Source organism: Lepidochelys olivacea, assembly GCF_965140295.1.
Source record: "Lepidochelys olivacea isolate rLepOli2 genome assembly, chromosome: 1".
Lineage (NCBI taxonomy): Eukaryota > Metazoa > Chordata > Testudines > Cheloniidae > Lepidochelys > Lepidochelys olivacea.
In genome coordinates, this window is record NC_140411.1 from 200,766,472 (window position 1) to 200,786,735 (window position 20,264).

Sequence of the window (20,264 nt, forward strand, 5' to 3'; positions counted from 1 at the left end):
CAAGAAAAATTCAGGTAGCACAGCAGAGAGAAAATGAGGAGTCCTCAGGAATGATGATTCTAGTGGTGGTATGGACTATAAGGAGAGCCCAACCACTGTGTAGTAGGGAATTTCAGGATCAAGAAGCTGCTTTCTTCTATGAAGGAGGATCTATGAAGAGAACTATCTGGTCTTCTGCTAACTACTTTGGATTATTATCCTATTGATATAAAAGTCCTTAAAAGTAAGTGAAGTGGGACCTTCATATATGATATACTGGAACAATGTACCAGTTAGAGAGGAATAATATAAATGCTATAATCATGAGTAATAAAAACAAATAAATCAGGCTTTTCTTCCTCTGTGATGCCATTCAAACTCTCTCTCGCTCTCTCCTTCTCTCTTTCACCCCTCCCTCTCACTCCCTGAAGAACAGAATCTACTGTACAGTGCCTTTTGAGTTCTGCCTGCCTGCTTTCTTTGCTGCCCACCTACTGTCAGGATTAGCTCCGCCCACCTGCACATAAAAGCCAAGTGCATGCTACCAGCAGCTGATCAGAGCACTTTCACAGTCCTCCACTGTTGTGACCCAGTCATCTCCTCTCCTTGGAACTTGTGCACTCAAGGTAAGGCTATTGTTACTTCAGGCTTCTATTCTACCAGGCTAGTTTTGAGGAAGTCTTAGTGTCAGCTGAACCACTGTCTTGCTATGTGGTGTTGGTGGAGCTTTTTTCAGATGTCAAGCCATCTGACATTTAGGTTAGTAACTTACTGTTGTTTTAGCAATGAAATGAAAACATTTCTTGCTGAGAAAGACTAACATATGTGACTGGGAAAAGCTTTTCTTTTCTGTTCTGATTGATTTAGAAAAGTTCAGTACTATAGCCAGTCAAATTTTAAACAATTTTTATCCTGTTAATATTTTCCATCTCAGTGAGGGTAGCCCAGTCAAAATTGTCAACAAAAGTGCACTTTAAAGCTGCCTAACATTTTCCATTAAAATATACAGTACACTCAAAAGGCCTGCTGGTCATTTGGGGATGTTTTTGAAATGTACAAGACAGCTTCAGCAAATCTTCTGATCCAGGTTTTACTGCTTTGGAAAGAAACATATTTGAACTACTGCCTTCACAGAGGAACAATAATCAGGTGGATGTTAGAAAGGGGGGAAGGAAATTCACCATCTGGGACTAAACATGATTTAAGAACATATTTCTAGAGCAAAATTCCACCTCTTGCAACAGGACATTATGTATAAAAGCACTGTGTTGATGAATTTCATTGTATCTATAGCTGTTTGAACTATGTTTCTATATGACATATAAAGTTGTCTTAATATATCTTTTATATATATATATATTTCAAATGTTATAAGAAGAGAATACTAAAGAGATCAAATATTTTAGCCTAAATGAGATAGTTAAGAAGCTAAACACATTAAAGCAAAAATTTTTTAAAAAAATGTTTTTTCTTTGCTCTCTGTTCATCTGTCCAACCTCCCAGAGATGAATCTAAATGATCTGTACCAGTTTCTCAAGTTGTGAGTCAGGGTATTTTTAACACACATTTACCTGTTTACATAAATTCCATCATACAAATCCTAATCCTAGAGTGCCTCCATAGTATTCAGCAATGAGAGAGATCAGGAATTAATATTATATGAACAGTAGATGTTGATTGTACCTACTATGCACATACTCTGTAGGCAGTACATTTCTGCAGTTAAAAGCTGGTATTTTCTTCATTGTAGCCAAAGAGCTCCTTTTCAAGTAATGCTTTGCTTTCTTTCCTGAGACTTTTTTTTTTTTAAGACAAAATGTCTTTTTATAAATAACCACCTCTGCACAATAGCTACGAATACAGTAGCTACGACAGGGTTTTATAACTTCAGCATAACTGTTCATGCTACTGTTTTCTGTGTAGTGGATCTAGGAGATCTGTCCTACATCTTACGCATTATCTATTTTATCTTTTAAATGAGTATAAAAAAAACCCAAACATCTTCAACTGTTTCCTTGAAAGCTTACATAAGTGTTTAAAAAAAATCAAAAAACCCTGAGGTTGCTACTAAGAACCAAATACAGTACATTCCACAGCATGCTTAAGTTGGAGTAAAACCTGTTCTTTTTGAAAAACAATTAATCCACATAAACTTCCTCCACGAGACTTACAAAGAAAGCCTAATAGGTTTTCCCCTAACTGACATTCTAACACTGTGTTGCAAATTCTTATTTCCTACTTTACATCTGGTATTTTTGTACGGAAGACCATAGAAAATAGAATGTTAAGAATGTATTGTTTGTAGAATTTAGCTTAAAATAAAATCCTACCACGAAGTCTTGGTTCTCATGAACTGTGTTGCCTTACCTGTTAGAGCAATTCCCAGGAAGAAACACAGTACAAAATACATTTGGCACAGAACATTTGCATGCACTGAAGTACCTTTTAGTAGAGATTGTGGTGAAATGTGTTATTTTTGCATATGAAAATACATCCTAGAACATATCATAAAAACTGTGTGTCTATTTAAACTGAACTAGAATCTCCTGAGGGCAATTTATCCTTTAAAATGGGCAGTTAATTCAGCTAAGCATCATTTCATAGCATTGGATTAAGGAAAGTTGAATGCAGCAGGGATCCAAGAGAAGTTACCCTTCTAGACATGCGCTGTCAAGGTTTGTAACACAGCCCTCATTTTTCCTGGTACTGAAATGAAAACTGATCTTTAGAAAGACCAATTTCTGCTCTGAGAGCAAATAATACGGTTCAGTTTGAACACCAAAAGCACACCCATAGATGCATGCAGTCAGTGCTTAATTTGTAATGAAAGAGGTGCTGTGGCTCAAGTTTTTTATATTCAGAACCGATGCAGCAAGCCCCAAGGTGCTAGGGCTATCGACTGCCAAGCCTAGAAGCGCTGGGGCTCTGCCGTGGCAAGCCCTGGCACAAATTAAGCACTGCATCCAGTCTTTTAAAAACAGTAGTGCAGATACATTAAAAAAAAATGGAAGTGGCAGTGAAAACAGGTGCTCAGATAGGAGTGCAATGAGCATGGTATAACCCCCCCACCCCCCCAAGTTGATAGAATGCATTAATCTTAAAGCCACATTGAAGGGACATAATGAAGATAGAAAAATGTTGGGGTGGACATGTCCAGTCTTTCCCTGTAGTGGCTGCACCTATATTTTAATACTATTCATTAAGGGACTGATCTGAAGTCCATTGAAATCAATGGGAAAACTCCCACTGATGTCATGGGGCTTTGTACCAGACACCTAGTTACACAGGCTAAACCATATACTTACTCTGTAGATACTAATCGCCATCACTGTGGTATCAGAGAGCTTCATAAACATTCATGAATTTATCCTCACAACACCTGTGTAAGATAGGGAAGCACTGATCCCCTTCATTTTTACAAGTAGGGAATGGAGGCACAGAGAGACTAAGTGACTTGCTCACGATCATGCAGGAACTCTGTGGCAGAAGAGGGACTTGAACCCAGTTCTTCTGGGCCCCAGTCTAGTGCTTTAACCAGAAAATCATCTTTTCTTATCCACTGTGCATCCCCCGCTTTGGTTCCTTAGGCCTGAGCCACCTCAGGCAGAATGAGCAAACACAGGTCCCTCTATCTACAATCCATAGCCAAGAAATTGTGTGAGATACACACATACTGCAGTTGGTACTTAACAACTAAGTAATGATAAACCTTAAAAATTAAGTTCATATAGAAAGTGGGAGGTGTTTATGCAAAATTATTTATATGCTGAGTATTACATGCATCATGTTATTTGTTATGAGTTTGCACGATAGCATGGTAATTAGATTAATATTTTTGGCAGAGATTGGCACTGGGGTGAGAAATATGGGAGCAAATTTCTATCCTCTGCCCGTTTATAGTCTTTGGCGTTGCTCCTTGCTATTGTGCAATGCAATTCCAAAGCACCCATTCTTTTTACACTCTCTCCCTGGTGACATCTCTGTAACTGACATGATAATACCAAAAAAATTCTTTCCCCTTAGCCCTTTCCCTAAAGTCTGGGTTCCCAAAGCCCGTTTATGGGAGCACACAATTTTAACATTGAATTTCTACAACTGCACTGTCCTAAAAGAAAGGTGGAGGGGAGAATCAACGTCTCATGAATTTTGAGCCTCCTCCTCATGTGCAGTGTGTAAACTTGAAATACTCTTTCCCTGACCCTCAGCTCCCTGAAAAACAGCATGTGGGAAAGAACTATGGCTCCCATATCTGTGTCCAAAATGGTGGATAAATATGAGGAGACAAATGAGAACATCAGACTCTGGTTGGCTGTTGGCATATGCGACAGTCCATAGTTCTGTGGAGAAATATTTATTTAGGAGGAAACTGAAGTGAGTTAGTGCTGCCTGTCCCCATTTGTTGGATGTCTATCTTATGCTGATGTTTGGTCTAAGAAATAATTGTCATAGTAGCCTTTGGGGATACTGTCTCCTCTTTTTTTAAAATAAAAGTTTTCACTGTGGACATGGAGCACTGGGACAGAACTCCGAGCGTGTGAGACAGACAATTAAAAGATCAGTAACACTAATAAGAAATGCTATTTATTAGAATAGGAAGAACCAAGACCAAGCATTTGGTGCAAATGACCTGGTGAAGGAAGGTAGCAGTTTGTAACGCACCTTGAAGTACCGCTGTATAAGCTAAGGAATAGGTATAAATGTAGAGTCTGCAAAGGAATCAAAGAGCTGCGAATCAGTTTGAAACAAAAGGGTTTATAGAGATTATAATGAAATTGACCGAGGGACTTAAGTGCTGACTGTGGAGAACTAGCCTGTACCTCTCGGATTTGTACCTTGAGAATCATGTGGGTGTTTCCGTGGTCTATATTATTACTGCATTTATGGATCTGGGTTAAGGCACAGGTTTGTTAGTTCTATTGATCAACTTAGAAAAACACCCTTGAGTGCAAGGGGGAAAGGTTGGTTAACTTGTCCATCCGTATTCTACAGCTCCGGGGGAGAGGAGGGTGTTCTGTTCAGTTTGGGGGAAATGACCAGGCTACTTTGCCATTGTCTAGCTGCAGACACTGCAGAGAGAGTAAGCTATTCACTTCTGCAGCAAGAAAAAGTAGCACCCAGGCACCCCATCTACTCTGCAGTATACAGACAGAGCAGCTCAGGAATTTTTCACCCCTCTACCATCACTTCATTTTACACATCTCAGCCAGCAAAGGGCTGAATTTTACCCTGAACTTTAACATCCACACGTTCTGCTATTACTACTCAGTTTCTTGACATTAAAGCGACTCTGTGTTCCTGGATTCTTTGCCCTTCTGGGAGATAATTTTCTATTCTCACAAATGTTGCACTTCTAAGAATAACATTTGGTCATCAGATTATTAGGAAGGGCTACGCGAGGCAACAAGAAAGGACAGTGGAACATTGGCTGCTTGTTCCATTTTTTATTAAAATTAAGGAGATTTAAAATAATAAATAACTATATTGAATGCTTCCTAATTTTCCTGCTGTGATATACTAGGATTATGTGAGTGAATGATGTTGCCCTCTTGTGGCATGTCCTCAAAGCGGATAAGGGATCTACTACTGGCAGCAGTCAAGGGAATTCTTCTTTCGCTTAAGTCAGTGGTTCTCCACCAGGGGTACATATACTCGGGGGGGGATAGGCAGAGGTCTTCCAGGGGTACACCAGTTTATCTAGATATTTGCCTAGTTTTACAATAAGCTATATGAAAAGCACTAGCAAAGTCAGCACAAACTAAAATTTCATACAGACAATGAATTGTTTATTCTGCTCTATCTGCTATACACTGAAATGTAAATACAATATTTATGTTCCACTTGATTTATTTTATAATTATATGGTAAACATAAGAACATAAGCAATTTCTCAGTAACAGTGTGCTGTGACACTTCTGTATTTTTATGTCAGATTTTGTTAGCAAGTAGTTTTTAAGTGAGGCGAAACTTGGAGATACACAAGACAAATCAGACTCCTGAAAAGGATAAAGTAGCTTGGAGAGCCACTGTTAAGTTGTACAGGACTACACATATGCACCTGACTGACAGGATTCTAGCCCAGGAGCCCCATGTGTTTGAGCTATAGAATAGCTAGGCCTGATCTCTGCAGTCATGGATACACTACACACCAATAAATAATTCTGCTTGGTCTTTAAATTCATTATACACCAAAGTAATATAAGAAAGCATTGCTACGTTTCAGTAATATATGAATAATCTGTCAATTGTATGATCGGATTGTATCACCATTTCGCAGATGGGCATCTTTTAATGTACTAAGATCTGGTGCAAAAGTTTATATTTCACGGCAGAAGCCAGCTAAATAAAATTCAGTGCATCTGGCACGTAAGGGTAAGCTGCTGAGGGGTTAGATGTAAGCATCTCTTCTTGAAAGTAAGTGTGAACCAGTGCCCTCTCCTAGATGGCAGGGGGTGGGAATGGGGGTGGGGGAGGGAAATCAGACCTGTTTGAGTGTTTATCAGTTCCCTCTGCTGGCTGCAGAGCCTACAGTTTGTGGAGCAGCTGTGTTTGTCGAGGCAAAAGGTCGTAAATCCTATTCCCAGTGCTGCATGTATGCAATAAGCGGATGACTGTGGTGTCTGTGCATGTGTGTGGACATCATTCATTACAGGGTCTCATCCACACCTACACTGAGTTCAGCTGAAGGACACTCAAAAATAATACTGAATTCCAAGGAGGTTAGAAACATTCTGTCAAGCATCTCACATCTTGCCAGCCCAGTGATTTACCAGACTGTTCAGTTAGTGCATCCCTCCATCATGCATAATATACTAAAACCACACCTTGTGCCTCTTCTCCAAGAGGACCGTGTATGTAGCGATTACACACTGATTTTTCAAAAGGTTTCTTAAAGTATTGTCAGTCACTAACATTCTAGGCCACCCCAAAGTGTAACGTTTTAAAATTGCTATAAAAAGTCCATATTTACAGATCATTAAACAGATGACACTGGGGGAGAGCATCCCAACCCAAGCTCATCTTCCCTGACCCCCTAAGGAAAGTCCTGTGTAAACAGCTTATGCTGCCTGTTGAGAAGCTCAATACATTTCGGCTATTTCAGACCAAGCTGGGGGGTGGGGGTAGGAAAGCAAGTTCCACAGTCAAGAGGTTTTTGCTGAGAAAAATCTATCCACCATGCCCCAGATGCAGAAATCTAGGGACTCTCAGGTCAAGCATCTCAGTTGATCTCAACTGCCAAGGATATCATGGAGAGAGAGGTGGCATTTAGGGTACACAGGACCCAATTCACAAAGGGCACTATAAGTCAAAACTAACACAATGAGTAGAAGCCAGAAATAAACTCTTCTTTGGAACATCTGTACTGTCCACTCCCTGCTAAGTGAGTGGGGAGCCTCATTCTACAGTACAGCAGCAATCTTCTCTGGAGGTGAGGAAGGCACAGATAACTGTGGTATGGTCTGCACTTGACCTTCAAGTTAAGAGAACTTGGAGAAAAGCATTTTTGGCCACTGCTGCTACCCACACATCCAAAACTCAATCAAGAGCCCAACAAGACCCCCTTTGTAATGAACTGAAGTAACAAAAAGATATTACAACCTCTCCAATAAAGGTACTGATATTGCCTCAGAATTATTCAATGTAATTTTTAAAAGAACATAATTGAAAATGGTAAGGTCCCATGGCTACTCAAATTGTAGACCATCAAATCTGACTGAAGAAAGCTAGGTAAAAATTCAGTTCTCATAGCCACACAAATGATCACTGCTCTGCTGTTCTGTTCTCCCCACCTTGCATGGAATTCCAGTCAGCACAGGATATCAGAGCTGATCTCTTTCCTGGCCTGGAGAGTAGAATTTTACTCCAAATTTGGCTTAATTCCCCCAAACCCTCAAAACTGTTCAATTGCTCAGCATTTCTATGGACAGTGAAATCAGTGATCCTAGTCCATCTCTCAGCAGACACAGGTCACTATAATAAAACCAACAAATGCGGTCCTTTTTGGCAGCCTCAGCAGAGGAATTGCAAGGTGGTCACTCTGCATCAGGGTTGAGAAACAGAGGCAGTCTAATGGGGGAAGCTTACATTGCAGTGTCCTTACTTTACCTGTTTTGTGGATGAAGGGAAAACTTAAATCTACAGAGCAGTTAATTCAGTACCTCCCACCAGCACTAAAATCCACATAAAATACATTTTAAAAAATAAAAAACAGCACTCTGAGCTCATTCCCTTTCAACCAGTGGCTAGAAATTACCATAGTAGCACATCACGTTGTTTGCTGGGGGAAAAAAATGACATTTTAGGCCTTTAGGAATAAATCTTTTGTGCTTTAACGGTTCCAAAAATGTCAGGGCTTGTCAAGACATTTTTGAAATAAAACCAAAGCAATGTTAGTAAGTGAACTTTCCAAGGCAGCTCTGGCCAAAACTGATTCTTAGATTTCTGTTAGTAATAAACTGCCTTTGTGGTTGCTGGTCAGGTAGGGAGGAGCACTCAGTAGGCCAAAGCCACATTCTGGTCAACCCAAAAGAATAGAATAAGAACCCACAAATTGCATGGAGCGCTCCAATGAATGGAGAGACTCCTGCCAGCCCTGCTCAAAGGTGTTTGGGGGGAGGAGGAGAGCGGGGGAGGTCAACCAAATCTAGCTTTTCCTCTGAAAATGGGAGACAGAACCTATCCCTATCTTCTGTGATCATTCCCAGGGATCACTTTAACCTATTTCGAAACCAAAACAATTGCCCAGGGAACAATTTCCAGTGTGTAGCTGTAGACGACTTGTAAACACTCGACGATTGTATACTTCAAATATCACTACCTGCCTGCAGGATCATAGTCACTACTGTACTTGTGCACTTTTTAGCAGTCCCCGTGTGAATGGGTGAGACCGTCACCATAAGGGTTCATGTCAAGGCCTTGCTGATGAATAGCACTACAGTATTTTCTCCAGTGAAGGACCCTGAACTGGAAGGAAGATGTCCAAGATGGACTGAGAGCTGGAGGTCCTTTCCTCCTCCAGTTGCCATGGTCCAGATCACTTCTTCCTTGGGAAATACTTATAGGAGGGGAAGGAAGCTAATCTATCGCCCCAGGGGTTCCTCCTGCAGCCAAAGGCAGTTCTGTGCCTGTCATGGAGACTCCTACAATTCTCCCCAGTTCCACATACCATGGCTCTATTTGAGCTATGCTACGCTGTCTTTCAAAGTTGCCATTGCCTGAGAATTCCCAGTGCCCAACCAGAGAGAAGCCTATAGACCGTTATTTGCTCTCTCAGAAATGACATGCTTTATTGTGTCAGTGAGGCCCAGATCCTTAAAGAGATTTAGGCTCCTAACTTCCATTGATTTCAATGGAAGTTGAATAACTAACTACCCTTGAGGATCTAGGCCTACATGCTTAAGCCATCACTGACCCAAACATCTTTTTATTGTGCCGTAAGTTTGCATACGAAAATTAGTTGCTGCCCATGTTCACTAGCCAAAGTCCATAGTCATATGAAATTGGAAATAATATCCATGCATCATTTCTTGTAGTAAAACTGCATCTTGAAAAGCAAGGCTGATTTTTGGGCACAGGGAAACAATCATTTGAAGACCTAAAATTTCTGGTTTTGTGCCACTGTGAAACTACCAAATCATTTTTAAGGTTTTGTTTTTTAAAGACCCAATGCACTTTGATCGTTGACTGTAGATTGTTCATGAGCAGCCAGTTGCAAAATACTTAGCCCCTGAAATACAAAGTGTTGGTTAATTTTGATAGGGCATATAGCTTCTATGCTCTCTGTTTCCCAATTGGATAAAGATAATTCTTTGAATCAGATTTCAGAAATAAATACTCCCCTTAAGGAGTTCAGAATTCACTTGCAATGAGCATCCTCTAATATTCACTTGAAATGTTGTTTCCAACACCATTCCTAACACTAATCTAGAATATTCACTGAAAGTCAACACAAAACACAGGCAAAGCAAATAGAATTATTTATGGGGGCATATATTTGTGGACAGTTGGAGATATTCTCCCAGCTGTTGTGCCTTTATTCTTGCTACACATTGTTTGTTATGTGAAAATGAGGAAACATACCACACACACATATATATAAAAATCCATTAGGTGTATTTTGACAGATGTTCTTGTAACTCAGTGAAAATTCATAGACAAAAGGCCTGATTCTGCAAAGTGCTGAGCTCATGGATACTGTAGTCCTTAAATTCCCACTGTAGCTAACGGGGCCTGAAGTTACTTAGCATTTCCGCAGAGGCACTCAGCACCCTGTAAGCTCAGACCCAAGAAGCACCCGCCCATCCTTTCCTCCTTCCCTTGCTCCACCACATAAGATAACAATCATTGTAATAAGAAACTTTTAGTCTCGCTGAGTTGTTTAAAATCACTCCTCACTCTATAAAACACTCTTGTACAATGTTGCTTATACTGTAGTAAACTTGACTCTCAAAACTGTTACAATAGCACGGTTTTATTTCGCTAGATATTTTAAAACACAGGAACGCTTGTCACAATACTGCTGTGCTATTCTGCTGTTTTTATCCTGACACTGGTAGAAGTACAGTAGAACCTCAGTTACAAACACCTCGGAAATGGAGGGTTTTCTTAACTCTGAGCAAAATGTTATGGTTGTTCTTTCAAAAGTTTATAGCTGAACATTGACTGAAACTTTGAAACTTTACCATGCAGAAGAAAAATGCTGCTTTTAACCATCTTAATTTAAATGAAACAAGCATAGAAAGTTTCCTTACCTTTTCAAATATTTTTTTAACTTTCCCTTTTTTTTTTAGTAGTTTATGTTTAACACAGTACTGTACTGTATCTGTTCTTCTTTCTTTTTTCCTTTTTTTTTTCCCCCCCTTTTTGTTGTTTTGGTCTCTGCTGCTGCCTGATTACGTACTTCCGATTCCAAAGGAGGCGTGTGGTTGACCAGTCAATTCATAACTGGTGTTTGTAACTCTGAGCTTCTACAGTAACACAAAACTTGCAGTGTAATTCTTCTTGCACAGCATTTAAGTTTCTACATTATGGAGGGCTGGGCTGAATTCAAGACGAGAATGAGAAATCTGTAGGGAAAACTCGAGTACCACAGGAAGTGGTTTTAGCAATACAGTAGGTGGTGCTTTTATCTTGGAGTCAGCCTGAAGCAATGAATGTCCCAGCATAGCACTAGGGGAGATGGGCTGCTGGAAGTGCCACCTGCTGTTTGACATGTGAAACTACAGTTTTCAACAGTTGTCTTCTATTGACCTTATGGTACTTTTCACAAGACTAGAGGACTTATTGTCATCATCATGGCCAAATTCCAATGTGGGTATTTATTTTGCTTCCGTAGAAACCACATGTAATTTACATTGGACACAACATTTTGGTTTTTTACTTCCTGTCCTAAATTGCTTTGTGGTATTGCTATGCACTGTAAAGTATTTGCAGCATTCCTCCACTTGAATGATAAATGGTTATTATCCAAACCCGCCTCTAATCCCAATGGACAGCAAAGGGGCCAAAAAGAGCAGTGGTCCTAAAATTGTCATTCTCCCTTCCCTGAAAACACTGCGCATTTGAGGCATCTTGTGTTTTGTAGATGTAGCCAGAAGACAGCCATTACGCATGATATCCTTCAGCAGACCTATGAGAAAATTCTGTGTAGCGTTATCTTGGACTGTTCTGATAGTGCCAGAGGGAAGAGAATAGAAAAGTGAGGTGTGACCCATCTGTAGGAAGAAAGGTAATGGTACCATGACTCATGTGAGACCCATGCTGCCAGGAGAAGAGAAGGTGTGGGGAGTTGGAAGACCAACCAGCAGATGCCCCTGTTGATAGCATATGCTACAAGAAATGCAGAATCTTCCAGATCTCCCAGTTTGGGAATATACCAAGCCTCTAGTGAATGAAAAATGGCTCATTTCCTAAGCCAAGATGGTCTTTGAGTTAAAAATGAAAAAAAAAGTGAGGAATTACAATTTTTGCGCATCTGATATGAAAATAGCCAATTTTTGATAGAAATGCTGAATAAAGCAAATCTTAAAGGTGGGCTTGTAAAATCAAGTGAAAGAAAATGGCAAGTAGGATGGTATTTAACCATTTACCCTGTGCTCCCCCATCTGTTTGTCGTGTTCACTTGTCTCTTGTCTTAAACTTAGATTATGAGCTCTTTGGGGCAGGCATTGTCTTTTTGTTGTGTGTTTGTATAGCGCCTAGCACATTGTGGCCCTGGTCCACCAGTGGGGCCCCTGCGTGCTTCCACAAGACAAATAATAATAATAGATGAAAAATCTGCAAAACAGAAGTGTGAATTTCACATAAAGCTAGCCCTGACTCCCAGTATCCTGCTGCAGTCCCTTGAACACACTTCTGCTAACACAGATGATTGGTATGTCTGGAAAGGTATTATACTAGAAAGTGCAACTCCCTCCCCTTGCTGAAGAAGCATCTGAGCATCTTACATACAGTAGATCAATGAACTTATCCTCACAAGCACTCTGGGAAATAGCATTACCCCCATTTTACCAGAAACTGAGGCAGAGTGAGATGTGGGACCAGATTTTCAAAACAGCTCACGGATGGATTTTCAAGTGCTCAGCACCTGCAACTGGGGCAAACAGAAGAACTCAATTCCCACAATAGGCCTCTCAATAAGAGCCATTTTTACACAGGTGCTCAGCACCCCAGCAGCTCCCACTGTGACACTTGTGGCCAGATTTTCCAAAGAGCTTCTTCAAGCTTGCCTAAATGGAAGCTGTCATAAATATAAAGGGAAGGGTAAACCCCTTTGAAATCCCTCCTGGCCAGGGGAAAGCTCCTCTCACATGTAAAGGGTTAAGAAGCTAAAGGTAACCTCGCTGGCACCTGACCAAAATGACCAATGAGGAGACAAGATACTTTCAAAAGCTGGGAGGAGGGAGAGAAACAAAGGGTCTGGGTCTGTCTGTAGTCGTCTTGGCCGGGGACAGAACAGGAATGGAGTCTTAGAACTTCTAGTAAGTAATCTAGCTAGGTATGTGTTAGATTATGATTTCTTTAAATGGCTGAGAAAAGAATTGTGCTGAATAGAATAACTATTTCTGTCTGTGTATCTTTTTTGTAACTTAAGGTTTTGCCTAGAGGGGTTCTCTATGTTTTTGAATCTAATTACCCTGTAAGATATCTACCATCCTGATTTTACAGGGGGGATTTCTTTATTTCTATTTACTTCTATTTTTTATTAAAAGTCTTCTTGTAAAACACTGAATGCTTTTTCATTGTTCTCAGATCCAAGGGTTTGGGTCTGTGGTCACCTATGCAAATTGGTGAGGCTTTTTATCCAACATTTCCCAGGAAAGGGGGGGTGCAAGTGTTGGGAGGATTGTTCATTATTCTTAAGATCCAAGGGTCTGGGTCTGTAGTCACCTAGGCAAATTGGTGAGGCTTTTTACCAAACCTTGTCCAGGAAGTGGGGTGCAAGGTTTTGGGAAGTATTTTGGGGGGAAGGACGCGTCCAAACAGCTCTTCCCCAGTAACCAGTATTAGTTTGGTGGTGGTAGCGGCCAGTCCAAGGTGTAATATTTTGTACCTTGGGGAAGTTTTGACCTAAGCTGGTAAAGATAAGTTTAGGAGGTTTTTCATGCAGGTCCCCACATCTGTACCCTAGAGTTCAGAGTGGGGGAGGAACCGTGACAGAAGCTTTGCTCTTTTGAAACTCTGACCCCATCCATTTATGGATGCCTGCGCAGTTTTGAAAAGTCTGGCATAAGTGACTTGGTCAAAGATGCAGAGAAGCCTATCAGAGCTCAGAACAGAACCCACCTCACCTAATCCCCAGTCCAGTGCCTTAGCCACAAGCCTGTCCTTTTTCATCAGCAAAAACAGGAAAGGCTAGATGTGGGCAAGAATCACAATGTCAAATAACTGGTGATAGCGATGCCTGCCAAGAAAAACGTCCGGCTACCTGTGGGTAAACCAGACAGCCTCACTGTGGTACCTCCTTGAGAAAGGACTACAGCTAAGAATGATGCCAGCATCTGCCAATTAGCGTTATGTTGTTTCCAGGTGCGGCTATTCCTTTCTGGGACCATACTACATATTGTATGATCTCTATCAGCCTCAGATTTCCAGACACCCTTAGGTAAGATGACACTGGCTAGTATAATGGTTAAACAGTGGTGGTTGTGTCGGTAAAGATCACGGTTTTCATTGACTATTTCCTTCATTTCTGAACACGAGCAACCACTTAGGTGCAGTTGTGCTACATACTGAGGAAGAAGCATACACTGTTCTTGGCTAGGCTATAGCTGTGCAGGAGCAGCAGCCTCCTCACAGGAGTTTCTGTCGGCTGCACAGCTGCTCGATGTTAGAGGTTGCCCTAACCGACAAATGTGGATCTGCATCTGGCTTTTGAATACTCCAAAGTGTGCATGTGTGTTTGTCTGTGTGAGGGAGAAGAGCACCCAGCGTTTATTTTTTAGCCTCTATAAAGTCATGGGCCACGTGCAAACCATGGACTCAGATTTCAAATCACCACAGAGCCTCAGGATTCCTTCTCTAAGCTCTACTATCCAAACTATCACATGTTGTTCCAGTCTCTCTTGCCTAGAGTCTACTGTGTGGACTGTAATAGGGTTCTGTCCAGGAGATTAAGCTTGCAGCCAGCAGTATCTGCCTCAACCTCTGCTCCAGCATCCAGACCATCTCAAAAGTTGATGATCTAATACAGTTTGGTAATACAAAAAATGAGATGTTCCATTACTAATAAACTTTTTAGAATGTAGACCAGCTAAAATGTCATATAACAACTGTTGATCAAAAATGCGTACAAAGAAATAAATTCATAAAACAACTCTGACTAAACTATTGTTGGGGGCTGAGCTCACTCTATATAAGCCAACATGTTCAGCTGTGTCTTGTCCAGTCACAGCTAAACACAGCTAAGTTTATTTAGTGGTATTGGAAAAAACCCTCAACTGAAAAAAAAAAAGATATCTATTTTGCTAATAAGCGTCCGGACTATGTCTAGCAATGAGCGTGAGAGTTTGTTCTCTGCCCTACAGACAATACACAAGTTATAGTACACGTAGGATCACGATAGCTGTCAGCACTTAAGCATTAACTAATTACACTTGGGGTCAGATTCCAAACTCTGTTACACCAAAGTAATTGAAATCAAAAGCTGGACTCTTGGGGGGTAGTGTAGGTAAATATTACTACCTCATCCCTTTTACTGATGGAGCAACTGAGGCAGAGAGGTGAAACTGCCAAACTTGAGACACCTTAAAGGTACTCAATTTTCAGAATGAGGGTGCTCAGCACTGGTTGAAGATCAGGCTCCTTTAAGGTATATCAAGGTGGGCACACAAAATCACTAGTCACTTTTGAAAATCCTGGCCTTGATCTTGTGAGAACCTTAGCTTAGTTTCTAACCCATGGAGGTGCATGTTAGTTTAGCTAAGCTTCAGAGAAACCTCTAAATTTACCTTGAACAGAACCAAATTTCCAGGCCTTGAGCAATTCACCCCTTATTTAAATGACAAAGCAAATTGCTGACCTGTGAGTTTCATTAACTTCATATTACTAAATAAATTACTTTAAAATGTTTAAACTTAGCTATGAGAATTACAAAGAGAGAAAAAGAATGTTCTGCATACAAAACCAGAAGCTGCTCTATTAGAAATAAATAGAGTTTGCTTGGTATTGGGAACATAGGAAATTCCATTCAGGAACAGACAAATGGCACATCTTGTCTGGTATCCTGTGTCTGGAAATGGCGTCTACCCGATGCCGAAAATACTTGGCTTTCTTGGGCCCACAGTCCCTACTGTTCTATCTACCATCAAGGTTACAAATCAGAGTTTCCTGACTTCCCTAATGAGTATATCTTTCTCTGTTAATTGCAAGAGATTGTAAGGTGGGGGCATGGACCAGAGCAGCATGTGTTCCCCCTGCATGAGATCTGTTACAATGGCTAGTATTGAAATGGGGCAGGACCTGCCCTTACCCCACTGCCAGCATTGCTAGAGATCCCCAATCAGGGAGCACAAAGATCAGGATTATGCCTGAACGTGGGTTAAGGGGACAAAATTCCTTGAACTCTCTCCCCACCCCCACTTGCACACTGGCAGAGAGACAGGTGTTATCTGGCCCTTAATTAGCAACCATTTTTCTGCCAAGGTCCAGACCCATTAACAGGACTCTAGTGTATTAGTCATATCTACCTGCATAGCTGTGTGAGAAGAGTCAGTTTTAGCCCTGCCCTTGGTCGTGTGGTTTCTTCTTATACAACATTTAAGATTCTGTACCAGGAGGGCTGAGCTGAATTTAATACTTGGATGAGAGCTCTGTGGGGAGAAGTCAGGGGCTGCAGAAAATGGTGTTAGCAATGCAGTAGGTGGTACAATAAATTTTATTGCATGCATCTGAATTTTAGCAGTTCAGTAGGTGGTACATGTGAAAATCTATAACAGTGCAGCTTTGTGTCAAAGTATGTGGTGGAATCAGATTCCAACCAAATGTCATTAGGGAAAAGGGTGAGACAAACAAACACCTGCCACTCTGACCAAAAAGTCAGATTTTACCCCATGGTTTCATTAGGTGAAGTGTTGGTCAAGTGGCCATTGTACCCTGTAAATTCCACCACTAAAAAGACCACAAAGTCTAGAACATAATCACATTCATTGTTACACAGATTAAATTTAGTTCCAGCTATAGAATGTTAGAACCTTCTCCACGTTGTTTTCTGCTTGAATACTATTTGTTTTGCTTGTGCAACTCTCTAACGAAAGTGACTATTCTTTAGTAGAGTGAAAACATGGGAGTCAGGACCCCTGGATTCTACTCCCAGACTCGCTGCTGACTTGCTGGTAAACTTGGGTCAAATCACTTAACTTTTTATGACTCAGTGTCCCCATCTGTAAAATGAGGATGTTTATACTTTGCTTATCATGTAGGAGTGTTGTGAATTTTAATTAATTAATATTTATCAAGTGCTTTGAGATCTTCAGGTGGAAAGGGCCATAACATAGTATAACTTTGATTCAGTCAAATACAGTATTGATAACTTCTTTACTGAAAATGATATAAAAACAAATTTCTTTGCTTCAAATCTTGTCTTGACAAGAAACATAAACACCCCTTCCAAAAGACAAACACACTGACTCACGTCTTTAAGTGTTATGGTAAATTTGTTCTTTTATAACATGTATTATTTAAGTTTTGAACTTCTGGTTTTTTGGAAAAGCCATAGCGGAAAAATATTTTCATGGAGTGCACATTCCAGATCTGTCGACTGTTATTAGTTTTTTAGAAAAAATCCACTTAGGTATTACCTTCGATTGAGGCAATTTGTTGTCATCTGGCCTTCATGACAAACTGAGGTGATTTATATTGTGAATAAAATATTTAAATTTTGTCTCTCAGTTTTCCAGCTCTCGCTCATTCAAATCTTTCAATACTTTAAAAAGAAAAAGAGTACTTGTGGCACCTTATGAGCTGTAGCTCACGAAAGCTCATGCTCAAATAAATTAGTTAGTCTCTAAGGTGCCACAAGTACTCCTTTTCTTTTTGTGAATACAGACTAACACGGCTGCTACTCTGAAACCTGTCAATACTGCTACTATCTCCATTATTGGATGTTGAGATTGGACAGCAGAAGTCATTCAAATATTGTCCTACTGATTTTAGGTCACTTGCATACTACAAGTTTATTTTGCAAAAGCATTGTAAACATTTCCCCGCTACCCACCCACTTAATTTTTTTTCTGGTCAAAATGTCACAGCTGTGAAATATAGTGGCAGATGACCCCAAAAGCATGAAATATGACTCATTTTGCTAAATGACAGAGGGATTTTGGCCCTATTCATCCATATAAATATTACAACAGTACATTATTTAGGGATGAGCACATTAATTCTAGTTTTGGAAGCAAGTACAAGTGTCAACAACTTCCCCTGTGAGAAGACGACACCAGTAAGGCGGTTTGAAATTGAAGTACATATATCAGCCTTTCACAATGATCTTCTGCCCCAAAATAGTTTCCCATGTCTCCTCTCCTACCAAATACTACCAATTACATCATTAGCTAGCTAGCTGCAAATTCAGCCGTCTCGCTGTAATTGGGACAAACGACTAGAACCTATTGTTGTATACTGTTACAAAACTCAGGAAAACTGTAGTTCTCACTTTGATACCCTCTCAGGGTTTCATGTTTCTGCAGACACAGCTGAGTGATGCATAGAGTCAAATAATCCCATTGGTGTAAAGAATTAATCATTTTCAGGCAAGACAAAGTGGGTGGAGTCACAGTGGGTCAGGGATCCAGACAAAAGAAAAGAGAGACAGACAGGTATCAGAGAAAGATTGGTCACTGGTAATGGGATATTATAAATGTATTTAAACAAGCTGCCTCAGACTAAAATTTCATAATAAACTAATGAAAATCTAACACTGGGAAAGGACAGAGCTGGCACTTAATGCTTTGAGGCTATTTAAAGCCTTGTGTTTAGGCAAACTCTTATTTTTTCAGGGGTTAATAATATTTCCTTTATTAACTTAATATTTTTTCTGTCTTAAAAATCATCATTTTGAACCACTGGGAGAATAACTAGTCCAAAATCTGAACTGTTTGTGTTATCTTTCTGTTGTTAATAGTTCTTAAATTACACTTCACTTTCCAATCAGAGCCTGCTGCACCAATTTCTTTTGACGTAAGTCCATTGTACAGTACCAATGGATCTCATCTGAGATAAAATGCACAATATGTCGTATGGGCAGTAAAAAAATAAGGTATCTTGACTCTCAAACTAGGTTGAACCAAGAGTTTTAAGAATAATCAAAGCCATATTTTTCTAGCAAGCAGAACCAATAAACGTATAGGTACTTTTTAATTTTTTAAAAAATAAACTGCAGTCTCTCATCCAAGGAACACTAATATACTAGCTTTGTGTTGGATCAGTGTAGAGCAAAGAAAGAAATTATGCATAACTGAGATAGGTGTATTAGAAATTAATTGTATAAACTTCCCCTTAGAGCTTGTTAAGTCTTTAACTCTGCAGTACTGGAGCTTTATATATCCTTCCTAATGCACTTTGGAGACTTTGCATGCCTCTGTATAGGTGGTATGATTTAGGGAACAGGACTTTACTGATTATTTTTCAGTTACTAAAACAAACAGGATTACATATTTATATATATATATATATAAATAACACATACATGTGGGTATATACACACACTTTTCATATGCTAAATATCTTGGGCCAAATTCTATTCTCAATAACACCAGCAGACAGGCCCTAATCCTGCAAAAATTCATGCATGTGAGTGAAAGAACTACTCACATGTGTAAAGTCAGTCCAGTGGGACTACTCATATGTGTAAAGTTACCAGTGTATGTTAGTTTTTACAGGATCAGGGCCTAAAATCAAAGTGACTCCATAAATTACTCTGGGTTTGGACTCATGTCACTGAGAGCTGAATTGGGATTTTTGTATTTATTCACCACCACCACCCAGAATTTTAACTTAAAGTTTCTTCATCAGTGGGTTGGAGAATCATAGAATATCAGGGTTGAAAGGGACCTCAGGAGGTCATCTAGTCCAACCCCCTGCTCAAAGCAGGACCGATCCCCAATTAAATCATCCCAGCCAGGGCTTTGCCAAGCCTGACCTTAAAAACTTCTAAGGAAGGAGATTCCACCACCTCCCTAGGTAACGCATTCCAATGTTTCACCACCCTCCTAGTGAAAAAGATTTTCTTAATATCCAACCTAAACCTCCCCCACTGCAACTTGAGACCATTACTCCTTGTTCTGTCATCTGCTACCACTGAGAACAGTCTAGATCCATCCTCTTTGGAACCCCCTTTCAGGTAGTTGAAAGCAGCTATCAAATCCCCCCTCATTCTTCTCTACTGCAGACTAAACAATCCCAGTTCCCTCAGCCTCTGCTCATAACTCATGTGTTCCAGTCCCCTAATCATTTTTGTTGCCCTCCGCTGGACTCTTTCCAATTTTTCCACATCCTTCTTGTAGTGTGGGGCCCAAAACTGGACACAGTACTCCAAATGAGGCCTCACCAGTGTCGAATATGTGTTTTCTTTCTGTTTAGATGTTGGGCCAGCAGCAGTGCAGGTAGGGCGGTATGCCACGGTATGCCATACCAGCAAGATATTTATAGCTGGTATGGCGTACTGGAAAGAGGAGGAGCGAAAGGTGGGGCTGCTGGGTGGTCCCACGCCCTCAGCTCTTCCAGCGCAACTTTATCACCCCCAGCCCTTCCACGCAAAGTCTCCTCCCGTCCGTACAGTAACCAGCCCTGCC

At 40.4% G+C, this 20,264-nt stretch overlaps 1 protein-coding gene across 2 annotated transcripts in view; it reads left to right on the forward strand.

Annotated features, from left to right (window-relative positions):
* The first annotated feature begins 499 nt into the window (after window positions 1–499).
* The window catches only part of COL8A1 (collagen type VIII alpha 1 chain), a 117,912-nt gene continuing 98,147 nt past the window's right edge, over window positions 500–20,264 (forward strand). The window contains exon 1 of one of the 2 annotated variants that reach the window (XM_084633318.1): window positions 500–605. The gene's annotated coding sequence lies outside the window, so the exon portion shown is untranslated. The remainder of the gene's footprint in view (window positions 606–20,264) is intronic. The other variant, XM_084633319.1, reaches the window with a different exon arrangement.